Source organism: Simochromis diagramma, unplaced genomic scaffold (assembly GCF_900408965.1).
Source record: "Simochromis diagramma unplaced genomic scaffold, fSimDia1.1 OVJJ01000131.1, whole genome shotgun sequence".
NCBI classification, from domain to species: domain Eukaryota; kingdom Metazoa; phylum Chordata; class Actinopteri; order Cichliformes; family Cichlidae; genus Simochromis; species Simochromis diagramma.
This window is the reverse complement of record NW_024387200.1, coordinates 11,035,607-11,046,694: the sequence shown is the minus strand read 5'-3', so window position 1 is coordinate 11,046,694 and position 11,088 is coordinate 11,035,607.

Below are 11,088 nucleotides of genomic sequence, written 5' to 3'. Positions count from 1 at the left end.
ATAAGTTGGAATGGAAAGGTTCTTGATGCCGAAAAGGCGTTCGATCAGATTGAGTGGGATTATCTTTTTCACACACTTTGTAGGTTTGGTTTTGGTCCTAACTTTATTCATTGTATCAAGCTCATTTACACTAATCCGACTGCTTCAGTCTATACCAATGGTATCTCATCGGAGCCTTTTCCTCTTCACAGAGGGACCAAGCAGGGGGATCCAGTGAGTCCATTGCTTTTTCTTTTAGCTATAGAGCCACTTGCAGTAGCTCTTAGAAACAATAATAGTATACAAGGTATCTCACGTGGTGGCATAACTCACACTGTCTCACTGTATGCGGACGATTTGTTGTTATATGTATCAAATCCAATCACATTTACCCCTGAAATCCTGAGTCTTACAGGAATTTGGAAGCATATCTGGATACAAACTAAAGCTAGCTAAAAGTGAATACTTCCCCATTAGTGATAATGCAGGAGAATACCCCAATCTGCCATTTAAATTGTCTACCGAGTCCTTTACATATCTGGGTGTAGAAGGCACCAAATCCTATTACAGTCTGTTTAAAAGTAACCTCACTCCTCTATTGGAACAGTGCAAACAACATATTCAAAGATGGTCTATTTTACCATTATCTCTTATTGGGAGAGCTAATTCTGTAAAGATGAATATTGTACCAAAATTTCTATATTTCTATATTTATTTCCTGCTTCACTGAGTGAATGGGTTAAATGCAGAGAGGAATTTCCCCACGGGGATCAATAAAGTATACATTATTATTATTAACAATGACTGGCTGGGTAGAGTTCAAGACACTCCTTAATACAATTCAAAGTGTTACACAGGTTACATTTCTCAAAAGCTAAACTAGCAAAAATATTTCCAAACATAGACCCATCGTGTAATAGATGTAAACAGACTCCTGCTACTTCCCTTCATATGTTTTGGTCCTGTCTGAAAATTGCTCCTTTCTGGTCATCATTTATTGAAGTCATCTCTAAAGCCCATGCCTATAACATCTCGTCTTCCCCCTTGGTGGCAATTTTTGGTTGTTTCTCTAGTATAGTGACTTCTGTTTATGATTTGTGTTGTTTTGTGGCTATCTGTAAAATAATACAAATGTTCTGTATGATAATTGGAAAACTACAAATAAAGTGTTTAAAAAAAAAGTTCTGCATTATTTTTTTTTTCCTTACCTCAGGTTCCATAATTCAATAGACAAAAAAATATGCAACTCATTAACAGACAGACTGATAGCACAAGCACAGGTTGTGTCATGGTTCTTAAGATCTGGAGAGGTTGTGGTGTGTATTTTTGTCTTCGCCCCTCCCACCAGGGTGGAAATGGACCTTGATTCCCCGCCTCTGAACCTGCCCTCAGCACACACCTGTGGCTTATTTACACTGATGGTGGCAGACTACTTAAGTGGTAAGAGAGGCTGCTTCCTTGCTGGATTGTTATACTACCTAGCATCAGTGTAGCCTAGCCTTTTGAGTATTCCTTGTAATTTCCTAGAGCTTCCTCCTAATGTTGTTTTCTCTCTGTGCACAGGCCTTCTAGATTCCCTGCCGTCTGGATTCCTGTGGATGTGTGTGAGTGAGCATGAGCATTCTGGATTGGACGGTCTGAGTGAGTTGTGGATTGAGTTGAAGAGGAAATGGTAAAAAATGGTAAATGGCCTGCATTTGTATAGCGCTTTTCTAGTCCTTAAGGACCCCAAAGCGCTTTACACTACATTCAGTCATCCACACATTCACACACTGGCGATGGCAAGCTACATTGTAGCCGCAGCTGCCCTGGGACGCGCTGACAGAGGCGAGGCTGCCGGACACTGGCGCCACCGGGCCCTCTGACCACCACCAGTAGGCAAACACGGGTGAAGTGTCTTGCCCAAGAATATTTGGCATGCAGCCAGGAGGCAGCCTGGGATCGAACCACCGACCTTCTGATTAGTGGCTGACTTGCTCTGCCACCTGAGCTACAGCCACCCAGGAGTGTGTGTGCACCTGCCTTGGACCTTCCCTCCCCTTCGGAACCCCCTTTACCCCCTGGAGCCCCGTGTTATCTGCCTCACTGTATATATGTATATATCCTCACTTGGTGCCACATTGTAAATAAGTCCCTCACCTTTTCTCTAAACGTCAGAGTCCTGCGAGTGAGTCCTCTGTCTAATAATCTGTGACAGGTTGTTACTGATAATAACAACAAAAAGTGTTTTACACATGCCTTAATCACAGTATGGCAATACAGACAAAGGGGAAACAGCAACAACCTTAACCCTCTGCTTCTCTTTAGTTTAAGATAAGCAGTTAGGGATGAACATTGTGTGCTGGCTTTGGTGATGAAAGTGAGAAATAATTGAACAACATCAGGCAGAAGATTTATCTGAACTCTTTTGTTCTGAGGGATGGCATTGTTTCAATTCACTTCTTTGAAATCAGGAATGCTTTAAACCTCAACATGACTTCTTGAAAAGAACTTGCGGCTAAATAACGAAGAATTGCAAGAAGTTTTGATGCAGTATTGGTGGACTTCTTGTTGAAGGTTTCAGGGGTCAATCGGGGGTCAATTACAACATTAATTGAAACAAGATGCTTTATTGACAGGTAAAGGCCCTGCAATCATACAAAGAAAAGAGGGAAAAGCACAACAATCACCTGAGTAACCTGAGTTACCTAAGTAACTGTAAGAAGATGATGGATTAATTAAGTTCTTCCCCTAGTCCAATTCAGGGTTGTGGGGTGCGCAACACCACCATCCTGCACCGCTTTTATCATTGATTGACCTCTAACAATCCACAGATAGTGGTAGCACCAAGCTGCCTGTGTGCATATTGAAAAATCTGAAGTATGGAAAGAAAAACAATGTTAAAGCAAGCATGATGTCATTGACAGTTCTTTGATCAACAACTTCACACATACCGACTGTCCTATTAAAAAAAAATGCACCATTATAATTTGTGCATAAAGTAAAATAACTCATTTATGTTTAATAAGTAGCCGCAGTCATAAAGAATGACGTTTCCATACCTGGGTAACAATGACTGGCTCTGCTGCTGTTGGCAAACAGGGTGCCAGTAGAAATTGTAAAGGGGAAATGTGTGTTGAAAGGCAGCAAGAGAGAAGGAAAGGCAGGAGTGTGGAGTCTTAAAATGTAGGGACTGTGATTGGTAAAGAGAGAGAACTGGCTGACATCATCCGCAAAATGAAGCTAGATGTATTATGTGTGGTGGAGACCAGATGGGAACCAAAGCCAGGAGCATTAGAGGTGGATTCAAACTGTTTTACCATGGAGTAGATGGGAAGACAAATGGAATAGGGGTAATCTTATAGGAAGAGTATGTGAAGAGTTATGGAAGTGAAGAGAGTGTCAAACAGGATCATAAGCTGAAGCTGAAACCGAAGGTGTGACGTTAAATGTCATATGTCAGTGCATATGCCCCACAAGTTGGATCGTAGTTAGACGAGAGAGAGGAATTCTGGACTTAGTTAGATGAAGTTATAGAGAGTGTCCCTGGGGAGAGACATTGGTGTTTGACGAATACTTCAGGGAACATGTAGCTGAAGGGAACAGAGATGATGAGGTGTGGGAAAGGTATAGCGTAAAGGAAAGAAACGCAAGAAAGAAGGTAGTGGAAAGGCCTGTAGTGAGCAGATACCTTATGAAGAGAGAGGAATAGAACAGGAGGACAGAAGGTACAATCTGGAAGAGATAGGAGACTGCAAGGTGGTGTCAGGGGAGAATGTAGATAGACAGCATAGAATTGCAGTGTGTAGCATGACTATTGAAATCAAGAAGAGGAAGCCAGTGAAGACAGAAGCAAGGATTACACGGTGGAAGCTGAAGAAGGAAGAAAACTTGAAAGGCTCTGGATGGTAGACGAGTTAAATGTACCAGATGATTGGGAAAGTACAGGTGTAGTGCTGAGACGGTGATTGGCGTATCCTCTGTCTAGAGGACAACAAGACTTGGAATGAGCAAAGTATTTAAAGGAAGAGGCTGGCAAAGACAAAAAGTGGGATAGTCAGGAAGTTACAGTGAGTTAGCTATATTAGAACCCAGACACTAAGTAAAGTACATGTATAATTAGTGGAGCATTGATGGCAGACAGTTACTGAATGAGAAAGTGGAGAGGATTAGTAATTAGAAGGTGTATATGCAATATATATGACTGACCACAGATATCGACTATGGATTGGAGCACTGGTTGGCTGGTACATGGATGACAGTAAGCTGTATGCCAAGAGTGAACGAGACATTGATTCACTGATCCACACCACGAGTGTCTATGTAACCAACTTTAAGGTATAAAGGTGAATTACAGCACAATAATTACTTGGGCTCGTAATAAGACCCTGGCCAGAATCAGAAGACACTAAATTCGTGTGGAGCCAAAGTATTGAGCAGCAATAATGACCTGGACACAATGTTAACTTTTGAGTAGCCACTCTTGTATTGTTACAAGGTATAACAGGTATTTGTCCAATTAGTACAGATAAAGTATAAAATAAAATAAATAGTGTGCACACTCAAACAAAATAAAAGTACTCGTTGGGGCCCTTTAAGAATTTAGAGTTAAGCTGGCGATAGCCAACTTCAAAGGTCCTTGTGAGTGTAACTGGAATGTATGAGTGTGTGGTGTGTGGTGTGTATCTTCTTTGGGGTAGATCATCCTCAAAGTGGTTGGCTCGCCATCTATCACAACTGGAATATCATCCTGGTCCTTGGACTTTTCTGTCCTCTCCAAAAAACCTGACCTATAATCCAGGTCATAAAATGTACATTCTAATCAGTCTGTTTCAGATGCACTGTTTAAGGTTAAAATGCAAAATCAAAATATTGCATCAACCTCATATTCATTGCATCAACATCTTGAATCTTATCAAATCTCACAGTTCTGTTGTACAACATTCAATTCTCTATTCATGTAAACATTAATTAAACAATACTTATGGTAAGTAACCATTGACATTCAAAATACAATACACCATAACAAATTCAGAACTGTCTGCAAATAAGCAACAAAATATACATGTGAGTTCAGTTCAGAGGCATTAAAGCAGTGTGCTTAATTTCTCCACACTATAGGCCTATTCGGGAGAGAGAAATGCACTAAAAATTACCCCCTAGGTTACTTTAAACTCACAGTGAACTGACAAAAATGAGCTTTAGAGCGGCTAAGAACATGTTGCTCACCGTTGCTCTGTTTAACAAAAACCCAACACACACCGGTGTCGGAATTGCAGCAGCTCTCCGGATGAAAGGTGAGTGGTTAGCCTGTGAGACACCGAGCTAGCATTAGCGTGATCACGATGGTAAGTCTCTACAAGTTTTTTTCCTACCAAGGGCTCAGAGAAGAACTCGAGAAGATGTGGAGGGCGAAGGTAACAGTGGTCCCAGTGGTAATCGGAGCAATCGGTGCAGTGACCCCCAAGCTGGGCGAGTGGCTCCAGCAGATCCCAGGAACAACGTCTGAGTCCTAGGAAGAGCAAAGATACTGCACAGGAAACTCAGGCCTCTGATAGAGGGGCGAAAGGGAAATTTTATTTTTTCCATCAATATAAGTTTCTTCTTTTATAATAGGTCATAACGTTCATAATACTATGGATTATTTTCTGTCCTTGTTTATGGAAAAAACTGTTTGTTTATTTATTTTAATCTTATTTTTATTTTATGTCAAGACTGTCGATCAACAATGAACTACATCGATACAGAAATTAAGTGGCAAAAGCTTGTCCTCCTCCATGTGTCCTGCTTTTTTGGTCTACTTTTGTATAGACATTGCACCTGCTATACTGTACTGCAGCTCTTTTGTCATTACAGGTCTTGCATAAGTTTCTTTGTAAGATATTAAGTGATCGGAGGTCTAGACTAGAGACACTGTTATATACAAAGAATATCTCCACAAAGCACTGAAAATGCTTTTAGTGAGCAACTTGTGATGCGTGTGTGAAACAAACAGATGCACTGAGGGCGAGAACTCTTGGCAGAATATGAGCAAAAATGCTAAAGAAGTAAATAATTAGATGTTAAAAATACCAGCTACGCGTTGCTTTTTACACACTGTCTAAATTGATGTTACTGTTTGTTAACTTATAACTAAGATCATGAAGCTGAATCTGTGAATTATCACACACTCCTACCGGAGACTCACAACATTCAGCTTGGTCCTGTTATCTTTCACCCACTCGAGACTCTGAAAATGTGTCTCGAGCTGCGACTCTGGGAGAGGATCATTTTGATTTACAAAAACTTTATTTATTTTTATAGTCGTGATAAAATTGTACTCAACAAAGTAATTGCTAAGATGTAATAAGACAGTAAAAATGACCAAAGTAAGACGATTATTAAGTGTAGAAACAAAACATGGCCTGCTGGTTAATAAGAAAGTAACTCATTATATTTCCAGTGGAAATATTAATGTTTTTACTGTACTGTAACTGAAGTGCAGTTGCTCGTCACTTTTGCATTTAAAGACTATTAGTTGGTATGTTGCAGGGGTTAATTAATTTTTAAAAATCCCTTATGGGATCAATAAAGTATGTATCTAAATCACTAGTGTTCCCAATGTTTTCCACATTATTTATCACATTTATTTGCAATTTCTAGTTTGATACTGGTTGATAGTTTTCCAAAACACTGGATCAGTGCTGGCGTCTTGTCATCTTGTTAGAATGGGGTTTTAAAAAGAGTCAGAGAAATTGTTCAGTGTAAAACAAGAAGATACGCAGGAGAAAAGAAAAAATCTAAATCGAAGGCCACCTGGTCGATGCACCAACCATCAAATTCAAGAAAATGATCTGCTTGGCATTTTAACAGCTATTCTATTGTTTTGCTGCTCTGCTCCGACATGTATCACTGCTGTTCTAGTGATGCATATTGGATAATTATGATATTTTTCTTTAATAATTGCAGTTTTCACTGTAGAAACAAATGAATTCATCACTACTTAGAGGAGTACATGGCCCAAGTTTGTGTCAGCCTAATTACAGCGCTGAAAAGAAAGCTGTGAATGTCCTTGTTTTCCATTTTCCTCCATTTTTCTATTCTTCTGGCACACACCCAGTGCCCGAATTATAATCAAACTGCAACACGGGGGAAAAAACCGTTATCAATAAAAACTCCAACAACAACAATAATAATAACTATTATAATATTATTATTATTTTAAAAACAACATCAGGGATGGCTAGATCAAGAAGTGGAGTATGGCAGACAGAGCTTGACCAGCAGTGTCAGCAATCCAATCAATTCTGAATGGCAGGGGTTTCAGTGTTTAAATAAAGATTTTAAAAATCCCTTCCTACTCCTTATCTGGCTTCCACTCCCCCCCTCCAGTCCATCTTGCCTCGCATCCCAAATTCTACCCCACCCACAGTGATCAAACATAAACCCCCTGCTTCCTGTGAAATTATGTCTTTCTTAGCACATGAGCCATTTGAGAAATCATCCTGGATTATAAATAGAGTAAGAGTGAGCCTCTTTGTCTCTGATTAGCAGAGAGGAGAAGCACACAGATTCAGAATTACACTCATTTCTGCTTGTTGGGGCTAATGGTATGCTTTGGAAGCTGAAAACAGAGCAGCGGGGCATCGCTCTAATTTGTATCCTCTAAAGAAAATAAGAAAAGATGCATAGTTTAAAGAAAAAGATCGTTAAACAAAGGCACAGTATAAAGTTCGTCATGTTATTGAGGCATAAAAATATAATTTTCTAGATTCAGAATACAGTGCTTCTAATTAAATGTAAATTGGGTCACGCAGTTAAATGCCCAGTGTGCCTGTCTGACATAAAGGGCATTCTGTGGGCTGCGGGCAACAAACATAAAATGGATCAAAAATCCCAGTGTCAATCCATCCATGCATGCTTATCTGAATTCAGGTTGTGGAGGCAACAGTGTAAGCACAGACCCCCACCCTCCTCTTCCCCAGCACCTCCTCCAGCTCATCTGGGGGGAACGCTGACATATTTCCAAGTCAGCTGAGAAACATCAGCTAATCACAGCGTGTACATTAAGAAAATCTACTGGAGCTCTCAATAGAAATTATTTTGACTCTGATTCTTTTCCCCACTCTGAGGGGAATCTCACTCCAACTCCTGACTGCACTCATTTTCATGTTCAGAGGCAAAGTCACCCAATATAGTGCAGGTAATAGGAAATAAAGTTCTGTTTTATTTTCCTTCTTTTCGTCTGCTCATGTTCTACTTTAACCGACTCAAGCTGAGTACATTTGTTAGAATTAACATAGACTGAAATAAGGTTTTTATTCCAATCTTCTAATGTTATTTTATTATTACATTAATATAGCACAAGGTTACTGCCACTGGTAAGGGGAGTGGTGGGGGAAGACAGGCCTCCATACCATGGAGATGTCCCCAGAGAGGTGGCGTCTGATACCCGACCTGACATATAGACACAGACATACAGGCACACACAGATACAAACATCCATTCCCACCCTCATGCTCTCATATGCAAATACTCAGCACTCACCCAAAGTGGAGACAGACATAAATAGACACTGTACACACAATCACACTCCCCAAGCATACTCTATACCCCAGGTCTAGGTACCCTCGGGGGGAAACTGCACCCAGACCCAGGTAGTGTTACCCTCTTGCCTGTGGTGGAGAGAAGCAGACCACCTGCTCCGCAGCAGCATGTCATGGTCTGGGTGAGTCTGAGTAACTTTCCACAGCATCGGCTCTCCTCCACTGGGTGGAGCCCTACTTGCCCCTCCCCATTCCTCAGCTGCGGGCAATTATTGTGGCAGTATTTATGACCAGCGCACACAATGAGTCTTCCCCAGATTGTCTGCTAACCTCTGTTAGTTCACAGCCTCATGTTTCTGTGTATCTCTCAGTGTGCATTACTTACCTCTCTCTTCCTGTCTCCTAGTTGGCACCTGGAGTCATCATCCAAACCCTGCCATAGCCACCCTTCTGGATTCTGGTCAGCTGCTGCTTAATCCTTTTCATGCAAACTGCCATTCACACCTGCCTGCCTCCCTGTGCACCCGTAAAGGACTCAGTACTCGCCCAGACCTCGCCTCGCCTCCACCTCCAGCTTATCTCCGCCTGCGAACATGTAAGCCATTTCAGCTTATCAAACTGGGAAACTCTCACAACTCCTTGGACCGTTCTGATTATCCTCTCCTTCGTTTCAGTGCCCCTGGTCTGCCATAGTTTCCACCTGCCCCACTCCAACCCTCAGCAGTTTTTGTGACCTGACAGTTTCATGCTTAGCCTAAGCCCAGCACTTCACAGACACCACGCTTGTGCACAAAATTAAATCTTGTTTTTGTCTTGATTATCTAAGTTAGGAATTCTTGTAAATAAAAGTTTTGTTTTTGCAAATCACTTCAAGCGATTGTGGTGGAGCGGGAAGAGGGAGGCAGCTGGAGATGGGGAGGGAAGGAAGGGCAAGTGGCCCCTCCCTGGGGCCAGCTCCCCCGCTGACCCCAGTAGGCACCCCCATGCCCTGGAACCCACCAGGGCAAGGGAGCCCAGGCCCATCCGGACCGAGGCCCAATTCAGCAGAGCCGCCCGGCCCCACAGAGCCTGGGACAGCCCACCCGACCCCACCACAGAGAAAACTGCACCCACCCCATCATCCACTCATCTTCCAGACTACACAAGACAATAGACACCCAGGCTAAGATCTTCCTCCACCTCTCTTATATCTCCCCCACCTGCAGAGTGAGTTCCTGGACAGAGGAGACCTCCTGCAAAGATGTAACAGCCTCCCCCACCAGTTGAAGAGCCCCCCAGGTGGCTCGATGCACCGTCAGTAACCCTGCGCCAGGGCCGGGCCCCCATACACCCACCCGTCCACAACCCCGGCAACACACCAACCGGGACCCAAGCCCCCAAGTCCCAGCCAGGGCCCCAGCCCATAGACGGAGCACCCCCAGAACCTCACGCCATCCCGGACCCACCCAGGGGCAGCCAGGCTACCAGGTCAGTAACCCACGTCTATCAGCACAGACCCTCCCCTAGCCCCGCTGCACGCAGCCACGAGGAAACCGTCACCTAAGAGCCAACAGAGCCTTTAATAGGACATGACCGCAACCCCGGGTTGAGCCCTCCATGGAAGATGCTCCTGGGGAACCCCCCGACACCCCAAGCCTGTCCCTACCCCACACCAATCACAAATCACCAAACTATGACCCCCCCCACCTCCACTAGGTGATGGAGCTGATCAAAGGAGCCCAGAGCAATTGATCTGATGTGGTGGCAGAGGCTGTATCAAGACTAATGTAATCTAATAGATAATTTCTATATTGGTTAGAATTAAGATTATTTTTATTTTTCCCAGTTCATGAGGACTGTTTTCTTGGCTATGCATAGGGCAGTGAAGACCATATGGGCTATATTCTTTTCTGTAGTGACATTATCTAAGCTGCCCAACAAACACACTAAGGGGGAAGTTGGAATGTTATATTTCAGACAATATATGTTCTAAATATTTGATTCCTTGACCACTCCAATCTGGAAAGTCTATCATATTATTGTTTTGTAATATGTCAGGGTTGTTCCAGATAGGTGTACGTTTGCATGGGATTAATGAAGACTCCGTCAATTTTAGAACCTCCCACCATGCTTTCAGAGAAGAGCTGATGCTGACACTTTTAAAGAATTCATGTCGTTGGATGTTTGAGCTGATAAATGGTAGATCTGAAATCTCTAGATTATTGCAAAGTGCTTGTTCTACATCTAGCCAAGGTTCATCTAAGAAGGTATGTTTTAGCCATCCTGAGATAAATTGAAGCCTGTTGGCTAAGAAGTAGTGCTGAAATATAATATTGTTCTAACTCAAACACAGTGTTAGCTTATAACTAGCTGCTGTTGTTTAGCCAATTCATGGCCAGCTCTCCAGATTAGAGGGTCACATGTGTAACCCTGATGATTATGTAAGTGTGTTTATGCACATTTTCATGTGTTAGAGCCAGTGTTGGTCAAGTTACTTGAAAAAAGTAATCAGTAACTAATTACTTCCCCCAAAACGTAATCCCGTTAATTTACTGATTACTTATTTTCAAAAGTAATTAGTTACTTAGTTAATTGGTTACTTTTTAAAAACACGATTTACAACCTG